The 19,007-nt window shown below is 35.9% G+C and overlaps 1 long non-coding RNA gene across 1 annotated transcript in view; it reads left to right on the top strand.

Annotated features, from left to right (window-relative positions):
- LOC134471265 (uncharacterized) overlaps positions 1-18,821 on the top strand; it is a 93,677-nt gene extending 74,856 nt beyond the window's left edge. The window contains exons 2-3 of the long non-coding RNA XR_010040557.1: positions 7,347-7,383; positions 10,436-18,821. This is a non-coding gene — a long non-coding RNA (uncharacterized LOC134471265). The remainder of the gene's footprint in view (positions 1-7,346; positions 7,384-10,435) is intronic.
- The last annotated feature ends 186 nt before the right edge of the window (positions 18,822-19,007 follow it).

Genomic DNA, 19,007 nt, shown 5'->3' with positions numbered 1-19,007 from the left:
TTTTTCAGTCTTTTGAAACATGGGAAATACAGGCAAAATTCAGTCACACAACATTTGGAACCTCAAATCTGCTTCACTAAACTACATGACCTGTTTTCCAATGGTATTGATAAAGTGATTGCATTATTGTCTCTTTATCTATATTTCTTTAGTTTAAGGGCCATTATTTGATTGAAAATTCCAAGTGGGTCTATAAAACTAAAATAAATAGCTTTAATCTCATCATGAAGGAAAATCATACCACTTTGACAACATGAAGATTAGCCCAATTCCTCTTCAAATTTTTGTGATCTTACATCCAACTTAGAGTAAGGAACATGGAAGCCTTAACAGGAACCTAAATCATCTCCAAATGATATGACACAGCAAAAATAAATAAATAACAACCTACAGGAGATTCAATTCATTCTAAAATATACTTCAAGCAAACAGAATGCAGATATTTTCAGGATTCATCATCTCAAAGTACAATACTCAAGAGAAGAAAGAACTAACAAGTAATTTGGATAAATCATGAAAGGGTAAATTAAACAAAGAGTCTCTTTCTCCTCTTTTTGTCTTTTTTTTTTTTTTTGTACCAGGGAATGAATTCACAACCTTGTACCTGCCAGGCAGGTACTTATGCCACTGAGCTAAATCCCCAGCACCTCTTTTTTTGTTCTTATCCAAAAATACATAAGTTCAAGTCAGAAATATATTCAATATAGAATAATTAGATGCTACTGCTATACTCACAATTGGATACACAATTATTATGTATATTTTCCAAACAGCTATAATAAAATTCTGTTTTCTAGGACATGAAAACAAAAGTTCTTATACATATTAAGCCCTAAAATTTAGTAACTCTTTTGAAGGCAGCCTGGAGGAAAACTATGAAAGAAAGCCAAGTAATGAGAAGTAAAATATGCCAATAACTGATTATGCTCAAAATGTGGGCACATTATCTTGTTGTATGGGCTGGAGGTGCTAGTTATATAATGGTGAGCTTTAGACTAACAGAGTAGCCTGTGTCATAGAAATAATAATTGACACCCACAAGTCAGAACAATAATAACTGTAATAGGTAAATATAGAATATAAGAAATCAATGATATGTTAGCTAAGGATCTGTGAATCAATTAATACAAGCTCAGGAATCCAGAACTGACTTCCTGGTCTAAGTACTTCAGCTGAGAATGAAATTTCTCATTGTCCTTCCAGTTACAGGGGAAAATGATGTCATCTCTTACTGTTGCTATTTCTAGTTAGAGTACTGCAGTGAGACCATTATAACAAAATCTGCCAGAACCAAAATGCACTAGACCCAAACAAAGGAGCAAGACAAGCTCACTTCTTAACTAAAGCAATAAGTTGTCTCTCTGAAGAATACAATATTTTGAATTTGAACATATTATTTCATGTTGTATTGCTTTATCAATTCCCTCATCCGTTCTCCTGCATATGCTCAAAAGCATATCACACAGACAAAAAAAGAGATAGGTAGCTAAATGTTCCCTGCTATCTAAATGAGATGCATAGGCAAAGAAAATATTTCTGAATACTACATTATACTTACATAGTAGGTGCATTTGTGTTATAAACATCAACTTCTTTAATTTTGTTTCTGCATCCACATAGATCACTTAACTACAATGTAGACAATATTAAATTGCAATTAATCCAATTCACTTCATAAAGTTGTTATTAGACATTGTATTTAAGCTAATTTATGATGTGGTTGCAAATGAATAAGACATGGCTTTCAAAGAGTTCTTTAGTCAACAATGTACATCATTGTAAGATTTTTTGAAGTGTAATAACAGATGTATGCACTAGGAAACATTATAATGGAGGAAATGATTGATTTTGCTGGAGTAGATCAAGATTTACAGAACACATTGAATTGCATTTGAAAAATGATCAAGAGTTTCCAATTCAGATAAAGGAGAAATATCTGTGCAGGTATAAGAGATAGATATATTGCTTGAGACTGTTGACATTATATTAGCTCAGTATTTCTAGAAACAGAGCTTGAGGCAAAAATTTCTTTGTTAATACTTATTGGTGATAGAAATACTAGAGAAAGAGTAAGAAAGGAAATGAAGAGTGATGTATCAAATGGGAGAGAAATTAAACGGGTGACCATTGCTTAAAGTATAATACAACAAATTTGGTTTAATCTTACAGAAATGTTTTCTATGAAGATATGTTAACTTCTAAATTTTATAGAAGTCCCTGGAAAATAATTTGGAATTTATGCACTATGCCCCATTTCCATTAACCAATATGTTCAAATTCAGGGTTGCACATACATTGATGTCAAGTGGGTGCTATGGCATTTTATACCTCAATAACAACCAAAAGCACCAGGTGAAGAGGCAAGAAATGCACAGCACAGGCCTGTGATAACATTCCATCATCTGATGTTAACCGTCACAGCAGTGGGAGTATCATAAGTGACAACAGACAAAGGGCAGGTGAAGTCAGCTATAGGTGCTGAATAGCTGAAGTAGCACTTGATCAGTGTCTGGTACAGCCAAGCCGCTGCACCACTCCAAATCAGCCATACTTTCCTACTTTATACAGTTCCCATATTGCTGACTGATCCCCTGGTTTTGTGAAAATAAGGTGTCTTCATCTCCCCAGAGAGAAAGGGTAATCACAGAAATACGTTGTCTGGAAATCTTCAGGCAGTTGTAATACAAAATAAAGAACTCCCTTTTCCACCATGGCTGTGTCACTGAAGGACTATGCCACTGTCTAAAATATATGGAGTCAGAGTCTGCTCAGACTCGATGTAGAGCTATCTTTAAATACCTGAGTAAGCCTCCTGCTCAGGCCACTGTAACGCTGGTAAAGGTGACAGAACAAAACAATGGAATATTTAACAAATATAATTGTGACAATTTTCAAGACTTTGTTTCCTCTTTGATCAATGGACTCTGAGCTTGTGAACTGATTTAGATGTAGAAACTGGCAGCACATAATTTTAATTTAATTGACTGATGTCACATCCTTTTTTACTATCAATAAACAACTACTATAGTTTAGTGTTAACTTTAACTCGTAGGACTATCATGACCTCTTAGCCTGCTACACACATCTTTGTAGTTGAGACACTCTGATTGCTATTTTGACCTTCATACCAATTATGGAAATTCATCTGCCTTACATCTGACACCATGATGCCACCAGGCCTCTGATTTCTGGGATCTTTCATTCTCATTTGGAATCTAGTTTCATAATAACATTTCTTGTCATCCTGACCAACAGCAAATAGTCATATGAAATCTCAAATTTTCTACTGTCTCTCCCTCTACCATTGACAAGTGTGTTCCTTATTACATAGAGGAAAAAGAATATCTTTAAAAGCTTCTGGAATGCCGATGATAGTGGTTTCTCAAGTGTTTGATTATGCTCCTGTTCTGATGTCCTCATCTCTGAATAATCTGGCATATGCTAAAAGATCCATTTTATGCCTAATTTATTTTAGATAATCATCATTCCTAAGCTACAGCAGAATCATCACAGCAATCATTGCCACCTGCCCACTGGGACATTTAAATCTGACCCACACATGAGAATTTCCATGTCAATAAATTCTATTTGTTCTCTAAGATATAACATATCCAAGATTTACTTAAAGATCTATGCTCCTGTTTCCTGCCTTTATACTCAGTCAGAGCCATCATTTCCTTTGATTGATATGATGCTTCTTCAAAGCACAGGTATCTAATCTCCCTTGTTGAATTTAAATTAGGAAATTAATGCCTGCTAATTTCCCTAAGAGAATTGAGCATTAATACAAGCAGATCACAAGAGGAGCAAGTGCCATCTGATGCGATACCTATCAGTGTTGAATCAAAACAAAGTCTTCAGGCAAGAGAAGTTTGTGCAGTTTGTGCAAAAGGGAAAAGCTGCATCTAATGGCCTTGAAAAATCATGAAATTTTGAAAGTTTAGTTCTCGCAGGTTTGTTTTTATGAATGCCCCCCATCTGGTTTTGAGAGTGCTGCTGATTACAGTTAGGTCTCCTGTTTTATTACAGGAGAGCAATGAGTCTGTCTCCCACTGAATCTGGCTGGGGAATTTTTAGAAGTACTAGATAGCTCTATATTTTCCCAAAAGTCAAGTTTGAATCAATTATTTTATAAAATACATCCATCTTCTGTCTTGATAAATATATGTTCCAATACCCAGGTAATCTTTGTATAAATTCATAGTTCTTAAACTCCTCATTTTGCTAGATGATGGGACCATGAGTGAAATTCAACCACTACATCCCACCCAGCTCCATTCTCTTCATGCCCACAGTGATGTTCCTCAATCTGAGACCTCCTGTGAGCACACACAGAAAACCCAGCCTTCCGCATGCAAGCATCCACAGCAGGCTGCATCTTAACCATCCCTTACTCGTTGAGTTCTTCATGCTAAAGATGCACTCCACCTCTAGGAGGACAGGTCTCCCTGTGAATAGGTCTATGAAGGCACTGAATTGAGGAAGAGAATGCAAGAGATCCATATAACAAAAGTGATCAAGGAAGCAACATTTAATCCCATCCACACCAGTAGGCAGTCCAGAAAGCATCCTCAGGAGGGCAGGGCCTAACAAGGAGCAGGAGCTCTTGCCTGGACCTAGGGATACTGTTTGAAAGCAGTCTTCATTATTTATATAACTTGTATCCATGGAAGCCTAACACTGTGATGTAATATTTCAGTGTGTATTTTTAAAATGTGTGATAGTGAAGGTAATAAACACAGATGTCCATAGAACATTAGATAAAATATGAAAAATGCTATCATACCAAATATGTAGATATTTCTACCACTCTGTTCTGTTCTTTTCTTAAATTAATTGGACCCAGAAAATGCTCTCCTGTCTAAAGAAATGAAGGTATTTGATTGAGAAATTTTTAAAATATTCCTAATTCTAAAATTCCATACCTAATTTGATCTCATATTCTATTGGTCTTAATTTTTTATAAAAAGGAAAGCTTTTTATAAAAAATGTATATTTTATATATTTAAAAATATATATATTTAACTAAATATTTAATAAATATTTTAATAAAAATATATATTTTTATATAAAAAGGAAAGCTTTTTATATATAAAAAGCTTCATATTTTATATAAAAAGCAACACTAATATAAAATCTCTGAAAATATCTCTCAAAAATTGACATTATGCTTTTATTAGGACTGTGTGACTATCTCCTCTGGAAGTGCCAGGATTCACTTGAATATATACACTAAAAGATATTAAGCAGATATATTGCATCTGAGAATAAACAAACTCTAAGTGAATAAATGTTACTTGTGAAAAGTACAACTATGGATTTTATCCTGGCCAAGAACTAAAACACGTAAAGTCTTAAGAATTATGAGATCCCTGAAGAATCAGTTTAGAGAATGCTACAGCAAAAATTGCTTAATGTTGAGGTAGGCAATGAAAATCAGAGAAGTAGGGTAAGATTTGCCATATTAACAAAGTTGTTTCTCCATATTCAAGTCATATATTCTAGGAGACGCCCAGTGAACTAATAGAGCTAACATTCAAAAATGTATATGTTTTTGTTTTGGAAAAATTTAATATTCCCAATTTTGAATTATGCCAAGTTCAAGGCCTTTGGAAAGCTCTTCTGCTTACCTTCATGATCATCTCATGTAGAAATGCATCACTTAGCATTCAATATCTAAAATGGCTACAATTCCAAATAAAGTTCCTAAATACTCTTGGCCTTATGAAAAAATTAATAAATGAGTAGGTATTAGTTTTATAAAATTTAATCATAACATTTAAATATTTTTCAGTACTGCATAGAAAGAATTAGGTTGAACAATATTTATAAATTATATGTTAATGCTAGCAATGGATATACTCTCTAATCTAGCCTTCTCAAAGACTTTACTGTGAGCTTCATCTGTCTACTAATTCAACTGCAAACTAAAATTTCTTATATTTTATTATTATCCTTATAATTGAAGACAAGTCTGGACATAACAGCTTGAAAGAAACTAAAGATAGGTTATCTAAACTGGAGGGCAGATTTGTAATGTGGGAGCATGAAATGGAAAACTTCTTAAAAATAACAAGAAAACAAACAGCAATAATACAAAGGCTAGAAGATGATAAGAGGATCTATAACTTAAAAATTAAGAACATGAAGTAGGGACACAGACAAATAGACTACAAAAGCTATTCACAGAAATAATCCAAGAAAATTTCCTAATTTAGCAAAAGGTAAAGATACTCAGATGTATGAGGCATACAGGACCACAGCCACCTACAACCCAAACAGAGCTACACCCACGCATATAATAATCAAAATTCCAGAAATCCAATATAAGAACAGAATACTAAAAGCTCTCATGGACAAGAAACAGATCACTTACAAGGGAACACCCATCAGAATTACAGTAGACTTCTCTGCACAAACCATCAAATCACGAAGAGCATGGGGGGAAATAATTCAAGCATTGAAAGACAACAACCTCCAGCCAAGATTGATATATCCTGCACAACTGTCCCTAGAAATTCATGGAAAAACAAGGTGCTTCCAGGATAAAGAGAAACTAAGGGAATTTTCAACCACCAATTCAACTCTACAGAGAATATGAAAGGACATTCTAAAAAAGAAAAATACCAAGATTCCAGAAACAGTGGCAGAGAGGCCACAATGAATGGAGCAGAAAGCGAAATGAAGAAGACAAACTGACAACTAACAACAGAAAAAGAGCTCAATAGGAATGAGGCAGAGAAGATTGGATGGTAGGAACAGCTATTTTGGAGAAAACAAGACATCATAATAGCTAGTGCTGATTTAGTATCATCTTGCTTTTAAGTCCCATCAAGCTTTTGTTCTTCTGTCTCCATCCGTCTTAACAGGTTGTATCTTATTGGATTTTATTATATGTGATAATATAAGCAAAAACTTTTATAGACAAAGAGATTATACAGAAACCATTGTTCATTTTCTGATAGTTGGTTCTAAATACCCTGTAATACTGTCATTCTCTTGAATGGTTTTACATTGTCTCGATATGTTTGGTGCTACAGTATACAAAGTTATATTCAAAGATTTCAAGGAAAGAGACACTATGGTAACTACTTTTAGGTCAGGATATCTTGTGATGAAACACTATTTTGCTTAAATGGTTATGCTTTGACCTGAGCTGTTTTGTTGTTATGCCCTCTTTTATCTCAATCTCCTTTTTTTAAAAATTATTTACTTTTTTATTTTTATCTTTTTAATTAAGGGAAAAATAAAACAAAGCAGGATACATTATAGTAACTTTTTTTTCTTTTTATACATTATAGTAATTTTTTTTTCCTTTTTCTCCTTCAATTAAAAAAAAATTTCAGGAATGGCTGACACACAGTAATGTCTGCTAATGACCAGGTGAGTATATAACCTATAGATACTTTTGTTTGATATTTATAATAAAAAGTGTTCTTCAAGTTCCATTGCTGCATGTTTTGTAAATGTTGTTTAAATTCTTTTTTTCCTAAGAGAACTGTGAGTTTTAAGTATTTTAAAAGAGATATGAAATATTAATATATATATATATATATATTTTAACATTAGATATTGCAAAGTGAGTCAAATTCTACAGAACTCAAATTTAAAGTATATTGGCAATGTTTAAATTTATTACAAGATTTTCTTTATACATATCTAACACAATGGTACGGTATGTTGTTGGTAGTAAAGGTATTTTAAAAACAATGCAAATTTAATTAAGCATTCTCCTCAAAAATGACTTTGGGACTTCAAAATCCCTGTGAAAAAATAAAAGGACTATTCATCTCGTGTCAGAAGACATAGGTTTAATTAACTATTGTGTGAAAATATAGATCACACATTTAATTAAACATTTTCAGTAGCATCAGAGATTTTAGGTATCAAACAACAACTGAAAGTCAAAAGCAATAACTGAGACTACCTCATTTGCCACTTCATAATTACCCAGTGCTGGGAAAAAATACCTTGAGACTGGAAATCTTATTTTTAAAATAAATTTAGTTTTCTCAACTGGTAATCACATTTTTAGAACATATTTTAAGGTGCACACATAATATTGCATAATAATCCAAAAAGAATATTTAATTCACTTTTCTAATGAATAAATATTTGCAAACTATCAAGTATTTAATATTCAGTATCAAATACAAATATTTAATATTGCATAATAATCCAAAAAGAATATTTAACTCACTTTTCTAATGAATAAATATTTGCAAACTATCAAGTATTTAATATTCAGTATCAAATACAAATATTCAATATCAAATACAAAAGCATTTGTATTATATATAACTGAGATGAAAATTACCATAAACTTTTTAGGTATTAGCAATTTGCATTTCTTCATATCATATTCTGTGAATCAAGAATCTTAGCATGGCTTAATTGAGACCTCTGATCTACCATCCCTCACAAGACTGTCTTCAATGCACTGACCAAAACCAAAGGCTTCATTGTATTAAGGTGGATATGAATATTGGCAAGATTTACATATTTCTCTTCTGATGAGATCATTATTAACTTTCTAACTATTGGGCAGAGATCGTCTTTGCTCTGCTTCCTCACGTTGCAATTTACTTCATTAAAGCTAGCAATGGAAAGAATCAGTAGTAGATGGAGTCTCCTAACAAAATAACAGCTATAATTTCCTATAATGTGGTCATGGAAATTACACCCTATCTCCTTTGTCGTATTTCATTGAATAGTAACAAGTCATAGGTTCTGTCCACAACCAAACAAAATTTAAACCTATAAGGAATCACTTGGTAGGACAGTTACAATTTCCATGCCAGTCATTTAGAATCTATTCATAAGAACTTTGTTCCACAATCTGGGAATATTGCAGTAAACAAGACAGATAAAATGTCTGTCTTCATGTTAAATATGAATTGTAATAAAACTTCCACTGATGTGGCTATATTTTCCTTACCATTTATGGCTTTTAGCTAATGTTTTATACAGAGCGACCCAACTGTCTGAGTCTGCATGATGAAATAAAGGAGTGGAAAAAGTTAGCTGGTATTAACATCATCCATACATGAAATAATGACCCTGGAATAGCCTTGGAGCACAGGAAATTGAAAAGAACTATTGCAAAAAATACTGCTAATTGGTTGCTCTTGGCAAAGGAAGAATTAAAAATATAGAAAGTATAAATGGCTTCAAAGTTTATAGTCTCACCAATTTAAAAGAATAATGACATCTATAAACATACACTAAAAGGACATTTTCCTACAAAGAAAGATAATGAGTTTGTTTTAAATATAATGGGTTGGAGTTAGAATAAAATTTTTAGGTAAAATAGTCACCAAAGAGTAAAAGAAAAGGGATGTAAGTTTTAAAGTCAAATCAGAGATATAGAATTAGAAAGCTGTCCTCCAAAAATAGTTCTTTTTTGGTTGAGTGAAATAATTTCTGCTCAATCAAACTTGAATTGGATATAATGGAAATAATATTTCATAGAAAAAGAACAATGCAATTTAGTTTTAAAATAGTCTCAAGCAAGGCCTTGCATACCACGTGGATTAAGGCCCTGCATGACGGGACACTGTTCCTGAGATGCCCCACAGAACCAGCATTGGAGACCTCACCTAGACTTGGAAGGCAGCAGTGAGAACAAGAGACACTTTCCCAACTGACCCATCCCAGTGGTGGGTGCCCGACGTGATGAAGTAGCAGCAGAACGGTGGGAGCACTATTTTACCTCAAAGTGCTCCAAGGCTCTAATTCCAGCAGCAGAACAAGCTGGATGGTTCAAGTGCCAATATCTGGGAGTTGAATGAGGGAAGGGCTGTCCAGTCACAATAGATAGCCAACACTTTAATGACAGACTGAGGACACCTGACTGAGAAAGAGGAGGGTGAAACCCAGACTTTAGTCTGGCAAATGCCAAAAGCCAGCCCCTAGCACCAGCTGCAAAGGACAAAAATTAATCCCCTAGCCTGTGACAAAACAAGGTCACAGCTCACCCCATCCTTGGTTCAAAGGCACAAGCAAGCAAGATGCCCTGGCTGGTGACAGGACAAGGGTAGCCACTGCCCTGTGTCCTGAAGTACAAGAAGGCAAGCAGCTATGGGCTGGACAAATGACATAGAAAACCTGTTCAGAGAAGTAATAGCAGTGAATTTCCCAAGCATGGGAAAAGAATTTGACATGCAGATAAGTGAAGCGTACAGAACTTCAATTAGTCATGACTAAAATAAATTTACATTGTCAAACAGTAATCAAGATTCCAGAAATTCGGTACAAAAACAGAATATGAAAAGCCTTTAAAGAAAGGACTCCTATAAAGGAAAGCCCATCAGAATCACAGAAAACTTCTCAGTACAACCCTTTAGTCAGTGAGAGCTTGGACTGAAGTGTTTCAATCTCTGAAAGAAAACAACTTCTAACCCAATTTCATATATCCTGCAAAATTATCTTTCAGAATTAATGGAGACATAAAATACTTCTATGAAAAAATAACAACTGAAGAACTTCAGGATCAAAAATCCAGCACTACAAAAAGCTCTGAAAAATAGTGAACAAAGAGAAAAGGAACTCCACAATACCAAGATTACCAAGAATACCAATAGAGAGAAGCTGCTGGGAAGAGGAAGCAATGAGACATGGAGGAAAGACAGGAAAAAAACAACAGGAACATTAAATGACAAAGAAAAGCCAACATATGTAAACTATACTATGATGTAATATAAATAATATAATAGATCTCAATTCACCAATAAAAAGAAATAGACTAGCAAAATGGATGAAGAAGAAATGTGTGAAAATATGCTATATTCAAGTAATACATCTAACTCAAAAAGAAATTCATAGACTGAAAATCAAAGTATGAAAGACAACACTCTATGTGACAAGAAGCCAGAAAAAAGCAGAGATAGCTAACCTGTTTGCAGATAAAATGAACTGCAAGACAAGACTAAGCAAAAGAGACTAAAAAGATCACTACATATTTGTTAAGGGAAAACTCTTAAGAAACATAACAATCATCAGTATATATACAACAAATAGCGGAGTACTCACCTATATTAAGAATATTAACACACATGAAAAATCAAATAAACACTAACATAATTGTTTTGGGAACCTTAATACTTCATTGTCATCATAGATAGATCAACTAGACAAAAAATTAGCAACCAAATATCAGAACTGATCCAAACCCATGAATAAACCATCTTAATAAACGTCTATAGAGTATTCCACCTCACAAAATCAGAACACACATTCTTCTCAGTATCACATGGAACATTCTCCAAAATAGACCATACACCAGATCATAGAGTATGCTTAAGTAAATGCAAAAATATTGAAATTATTTCATGCACAGTATCAAGCCATACTGCAAAGAAATTGCAAATCAGTGGCAAAAGAAACCACAAAAAGTCCATAAATACATGAAAATTAAATAACGCGCTACTGAACAATCATTGGGACAGATAAACTAAAGAAGAAACTGAACAATGTCTACAACTAAATGACAATGCCAAGATAACATGCTAAAACATATGGGATGTGATAAAAGCAGTGCTAAGACAGAAAAATTAATAATGGTGAATTCTCACAGCTGCAAAACAGAATCTGCTCAAATAAACACCTAATGTTGAACCTCAGACTTCTAGGAAAAGAAGAACAAATCAAGCCCAACATTCACATAAGGGAGGAAATTGTACAGCTCTGAGCAGAAATTAATGCAATTGAGGCTAAGAAAATAATACACAAAATAAATTTATCAGAGTTGATTCTTTAAAAGATTAAATAAAATTAACAAACCTTTAGGCAATTTTATCCAAAAAAGGAAAGGAAAGAGTCAGATAATTGCAATTATGAATGAAAAAGGACAAAATCTCAATGTATCCTGTGTAAATCCAGAAGATCATTAATACCTATGTTAAGGATCCTCAATAAGATAGAAAATGATGAAGAAATGGTGTCTTGGTTACTTTTTACTGGTTGCTGAGACAAAATACCTAAAGCCAAAGTTGGGAAAGGAAAGGTTTATTTCTTACAGTTTTTGGAGGTTTCAGTCCATGCTAAGTTGGCTCTAAGGCAGGGTGGCATGGCTGGGCCACAGTTTGTGGCAGCTGCAAACAGCAAGCAGAAACTGGCAAAACAACAAGACACGCCTTTTTCCTGCCATTACATCACATCCTGGCTCCACCCCTATGTGAATGCAGCACTGACACCATCAATCCAAGGCCAGACAATGACCAATCACAAATGCATAAGGCAAACACATGAGGCCTGGGCGTCACCACATAAACCATGACATTCCACCCCTGGCTCCCAGAACTCATGTACATCTTTTATACAGAGGACATTTAGTCCATCTCCAAAAGTTGCCAACGTCCTAACAGTTTTAGCATTACTGAGAAGTCCAAGTCCCAAGTCTCCTCCAAGATAGATGGCAAATTCTACTGTAACCCCCTGTATAAATGAAACAAGGTTAAACATTTCTGAAATGCAAAGACACAAGACAAACATTAGCATCCCGAAAGTTACAAATAGGGGAATATAAAGCATTGGAAACAAAGCAAGTCCAATATCCAGCAGGACAAACACTAAGTCCTAGAGTTCCATGTGCTCAGCATCTGAAGCAATCTGGTTGCAAGCTCTAGAAGGCTTGGATGATTTCACCCCCACAGCACTTTTAGAGATATCAGCTCCCACAGTTTCTCTCTTAAACCCTCTCTGCTCCCTTCTTGTAGCTTTCCTTGGATGATCCACATTCCTGGCTTTTCCACACTTCTGGAGTCTCCACTGCACCTTTGGCCTCACCTTTGCATCTTTACAAATTGCCCTCTCAGGGGCACACTGCTTGGCCTCCCAGACCCTTTGCAATCGAGGTGGAAGCCATCTTATCCTCAGAATTTGTGCATTTTCCTTGCACCTAAAATCAGCACCATGTGGATGTCACCAAGGTTTGTTGCCAGCTGGAGCAGTAGCCAGGCTTTTCTTTCCCTTGACTATAGGGGTTGATTGCCTGGATCATTGGGCTCTGTGAACCTGATTGTGAAGTAAAGCTTCTCTATGTTGCCACCATTCTGGAACCTCATGTGGCCTCCATTGCCATTCTGGAGCATGGTGCTCTGCAGCTTTCTACTCTGAGCAAATTCTTTCACTTTTGCAGTTTTGAAGCTGCTTAGCGTGGGGAACCACTGTTTCCTGGGATTCTCCAGGGTCATCTTTCTTATCTCTTTGTTTCTCCTAAGGAATCAAAGTCTCAACCCTGTCCTTACAATCTACAGCTTTTCCTGGAGTCTTCCTTCTGGTCAAATTCTCAGTATTGTAAATTACCTGGTGTGGTCTTTGCCCTTGATTTGCAACATAAACCTGGCTAACCCCAACAATAGCCACGCCACAGCCTCAACATTCAACTGCTTTGAAATTTCCTTTTCCAGATTAATCAGTCCATTGCCCTTTGTTTCAGTCTCAGGCAAAGTCTCTGGGCATGAGCAAAATGCAGACAAACTTTTTGCTAAGCCCTAACACATCACAGGGAGTCCAATAACCAATGCAGTCCTTCTTCCCAGCCGAAACTTCCCAAGCCTGATCTTTACCATGAAGCTTTCTATCAGAGTTCTGATCTCCTGAGCTCTGACCAGAATCTCCTCTACAGAACAGTCTAAGCTGCTCCAGATCTATGCATCCAGGCACATGCCTGAAGCTTTCCAATATCTGCCCACAAGCCATTTCTAAAGCCCCTCAAAAGCATAGTCAGGTATAGTCACAGCAACAGTGCCACTCCTCAGTACCAAGTTCTGCCTTAGTTACTTTAACTTGTTCCTGAGACAAAATACCTGAAGCTAAAGTTGGGAAAGGAAAGGTTTATTTCTTACAGTTTTGGAGGTTTCAGTCCACACTCAGTTGGCTCCAATGCAGGGTGGCATGGCTGGGCCATAGTTCATGGTGGCTACAAACAGCAAGGCACAACCTGGGAAAAGAGCAAGACACGCCTTCTTCCTGCCATTACATCACCTCCTGGCTCCACCCCTATGTGGGTGGAGCACTGACACCATCAGTCCAAGTGCTAGACAATGACCAATCACAAATGCACAATGCAAACACATGAGGCCTGGGGGCCACCCACATAAACCATGACAAATGGATAAGTCCTTGGAATCATAATTACCAAGTTGAAACAAGAAGATATAGAATCTGGGGAACTGGCTATCAGCAGAGTGAGATCCTGCTCAACATCCCAAGACCCAAGAGAGTTTAAGATCATCAATCCCAGTGGTCAAGGCTATGTCCAGCTTCCAGCCACACTAGACTGGGATCTGCAGGTTTCAGGCCTGCCTAGGATATGCCCAGTGACTATCTTTCAATCTGGGTAACGGGGCTGCCAGAGGAGGGAACTGTGCTGCGGGAGTAGGTCAGTACCTACACACCATCGCAAGCTCCAGGAGAGTTTAAGATCATCACACCCAGTGGTCAAGGACTTGCCAAGATTCCAGCCTCATTAGACAGGGCTCTGCAGATTTCAGGCCTGCCTGGGCCACACCCAGTGACCTTTCAATCCAGGGAACTGTGCTGCTGGCAGGGGTGAGTTCCTGCTCACCATCCTGAGCCCCTGGAGTGTTTAAGAGCATCACTCCCAGTGGTCAAGGATCTGCCCAGCTTCCAGCCACACTACACTAGGCTTGGGAGGTTTTGCAGCCTGATTAAATTACACCCAGCGACCTTCTTCAATCAGGGTAGTTGAAGGCATGTGAAGTGAGTTCCAACCCATTGGTCCTCGCCTGGGGAGTGCTTTGGACCATCATCCACAGTGGTTAGCTGCTTGTCCAGCTTCCTGGAACACTAGACGTGACATGGGAGGTCCTGTAGGCCTGACTGGACCACGCTCAGCAACCTCCTTTCAGTCCCAGGAGACGAGGGCATAGAAGACGATTTCCAACATGCCCAGGGGAAGCCTTGGAACAACACTTAGAATACAGAAATAGCAAAAGACCAAAATGCAATCTCAAACCTGTAGCCCATCCCAAGAAAGCCTAGGAGCCATGCACATAGAAGTAAATATATGTCATACACCTGAAACACCTGAAATAATAGCAACGGAAATAAAGAAGCAACTCTGGGAAGCTTTAAAGGAATTCAAACTAGAATAATCTCCCAGGTAAAAGAAGAAATGATAAAAGTAATGAAAGAGATGATGAATGAAAGTAATGAAAAAATAATGAAAGAGATCTAAAGAAGATACAGTTAAAAATTAGAGGAACAAAACAAAAGGATAGAATCCCTGGGTAAACAATATAAGAAACAAATAGAATACATGAAGCAGATTCAAAGAAATATGCAGGAAATCAAAAATTCTACTGAGAGTTGTCAAAACTGCCACAATGAAAGTAAGATAGAATTTCAGAACTCAAAGACAAGATTGCAGTTAGTGAATAGAAAAGGAAAGATCTTTTAAAAATAACAAGGAGTCAGGAAATAACAATTTAACAGCTGCAAGATGATGCAAAGAAAAAAACATAAGATTGAGAGGGATAAATGAAAAAGAAAGGGACAACACAAATGACATCAAGAGACTATTTACAGAAGTAATAGCTGAAAATTTCCCAAACATGAGAATGTCGAAACTGACATTAGGATCAGTGAAGCATATAGAACTCCAAATAGCCATAACCAAAATAAAACTACATCCAGACATATAATAGTTACCATCCTAGAAATTCAACACAATGGCAGAATATTAAAATCAGTTAGAGAGAAAAGACAGATGACCTATAAGGAAAACATATCAGAATCATAGCAGACTTCTCAGAACAATGAAGTCAAGAAGAACATGGAGTGAAGTATTTCAGATCCTAAAGGAAAATGATTTCCATCCTAGACTAATGTACCCTGCAAAAATGTCCTTCAAAATTGATGGAGAAATAAGATACTCCCATGACAAAGAACAGCTGAAGAACTTCATGATCACCAAGCCAACCCTGCAAAGAATACTAAAAATCAGTTTAGATACAAAAGGAACAAAACCATTAAGCAAGGCAGACAAACAGAATGGAAAGATAAAGATGCAACAGCAGAAAGATAACATATCAACAATAAACCAATATATAAAAGTTATAACCATTTATGTAAATGGTCTCAATGCATCAATTAAAAGAAACAGACTGGCAGAATGGCTTAAGAAACAACATCTAACCATATGTTGTCTACAAAAACCCATCTAATACAAAAGGAAACTCACAGACCTAAAGTCAAAGGATGGAAAGCAATAGTTCATGAAACAGGAATCGAAAAAAAGCAGCAGTAGATACTCTATTTGCAGACAATATGAACCTCACACCAAGAATGTTCCTAAGAGATTAAGAAGGTCACTGCATACTGGTTAGGGGAAAACTTCAAGAAGAAGAGATAATAATCTTATATATGCACCAAATTCTAGAGCACCCAGTTATACAAAGCAAGTATTAATAGAAATGAAAAATCAAATTAGCAACAATACAATTATAACAGCAGACCTTAACATACCATTGACACCAAGGGACATATCAACCAAACAGAAAATAAGCAAAGAAATAACAGAACTGAATTACACCTGTGAACAAATGAACTTGATATACATATACAGAGTGTTCCATCCAAAATTAGGAATATACATTCTACTCAGCAGTACATGGGACATTCTCTAAAACAGACCATATACTAGCCACAGAACATATTTAAATAAATGTAAAGAGTTGAAATTGTCCCAAGCATGCTATCAGATCATAGTGCCATGAAACTAGAAATTAATGATAAAAGAAACTGAAAAAAAATCCCACAAACACATGGAAATTGAATAATACACTCTTGAGCAGTCAGTGGCTCACAGGAGAAATTAAAGAAGAAATTAAACAATACCTACAAGCAAACTAAAATACAAATACAACTTACCAGAATCTGTGGGATGCAATGAAAGCAGTCCTCAGAAGAAAATTGAGTACACTGAGTTCCCACATCAGGAAATCAGAACAAATACAAATCAACAGCCTGATGCTACATCTCAAACATCTAGAAAAAGAAGAGCAAGTCAAGCCCAATGCCAAAAGAAGGGAGGAAATTATAAAAATCAGACCAGAAATTAATGCAATAGAGACTAAAAAAATAACCCAGAGAATCAATGAATCAAAGAGCTGGTTCTTTCAAAGAATAAATAAAATTGATAAGCCCCTAGTCAACCTTATTTAAAAAAGGAAAGAAACAGCTCAAAGTCATACAATAAGGAATGAAAAAGGTGAAATCAGTACAGACTCTTTGGAAATACAGAAGATCATCAGCACCTATTTCAAAACCTCTACTCTCCTAAGTCTGATAACACAGAAGAGATGGAAAGATTCCTAGAAACATATGAACTACCAAAGCTGGGTCAAGAAGATGTAAAACTGCTGAATAATCCACATTCTATTTATGATATTGAAAATGTGATTAAGTCTTTACCTACAAAAAAGAGCCCAGACCCAGATGGATTCACTGAGGAATTCTACAAGAAATACAAAGAAGACTTACTGCCAGCACTCCTCAAACTCTTCAATGAAATGGAAAGGGAACAATCCTTCCTAAGTCATTCCTGGAAGCAAATATTACTCTAGTACCAAAACCTGAGAAAGACACAACTAAAAAACTACAGGCCAATCTCTCTAATGAACACAGATGCAAAACTCCTCAATAAAATATTAGCAAACAGGATGCAGCAAATAATCAAGAAGATTATACACCACGACCATGTGGAATTCATGCCAGGCTAAAGGATGGTTCAACATATGAAAAGCAATAAGTGTAATCCACCATATCAATAAAGCCAAAAGTAAAAATCACATGACGATTTGTATAGATGCAGAAAAAGCTTTCAATAAGGTTCAGCACTCATTCATGATAAGAAACTTACAGAAAATTGGAATAGTTGGTCTTTACCTCAGTATGATGAAGGCCATCTACAACAAACCAACAGCCAGCATCATATTAAATGGTCAAAAACTGAATGCCTTCACCTTAAAATCAGGCACAAGTAAAGGATGTCGCTTATCACCACTCCTATGCAACAAAGTACTAGAAATACTAGCAAGAGCAATTAAGCAAGTGAGAGAAATAAAAGGGGTAGAGATAGGAAAAGAGCAAGTTAAGTCATCATTATTTGCAGATGGCATGATATTCTACATAGAAGACCCTCAAACTCCATTGAAAGACTCCTAGATATAATAAATAAATTCAGCAATGTAGCTGGATACAAAATCAATACTCAAAAATCAATAACATTTCATACACTAACAACAAAATCACTGAGATAGAAACAAGAGAAGCCACAACCATCACACTAGCATCCAAAAACATGAAATACTTAGGAATTAATCTCACAAAAGGAGTAAAAGATCTGTACAGGTAAAATTATAATACTGTGAAAAAGGAAATTTAAGAGGATCTCAGAAAATGGAAAGATATCCTTGTTTTTGGATAAGGAAAATAAATACTTTGAAAATGGCCATTCTCCCAAAACTGCTATACAGATTCAATGCAATCCAATGAAAATACCATCAACATACCTCATAGATCTGGAGAAATCACTCCTCAAATTTATCTGGACCCAGAAGAGACCTAGAATAACAAAGACAATTCTAAGCAGCAAAGGCAAGGCAGGAGGCATCACAATCCCTGACTTGAAGTTATACTACAAAGCAGCTGTAGTAAAATCAACATGGTACTGGAATAAAAACAGATCTGAAGGGGTTGGGGGTTTAACTCAGCGGCATAAGCGCCTGCCTTGAAAGCAGGCAGTCATGAGTTCGATCTCTGGTACCAATAAAAAGGAAAAAGACAAAAAAAAAGTACATTAGATGATACAACCACAACTACAAACACACTCAACCACCTTATGTTTGATAAGGGGCCAAACATGTTCACTGGAAGAATCACAGTCTCTTTAATAAATGGTGCTGGATAAACTGGCTTTCATATGCTGAAAACTAAAACTAGACCCATGCCTATCACTATGTACTAAACTAAAATCTAAA

The sequence above is a fragment of the Cavia porcellus genome, unplaced genomic scaffold (assembly GCF_034190915.1).
Source record: "Cavia porcellus strain 051 isolate PalLab524CR breed Dunkin Hartley unplaced genomic scaffold, mCavPor4.1 scaffold_18, whole genome shotgun sequence".
Classification (NCBI taxonomy): Eukaryota; Metazoa; Chordata; class Mammalia; order Rodentia; family Caviidae; genus Cavia; species Cavia porcellus.
Note: the sequence above shows the minus strand (reverse complement) of the source record. Positions and strands in the feature narration are given on the sequence as shown.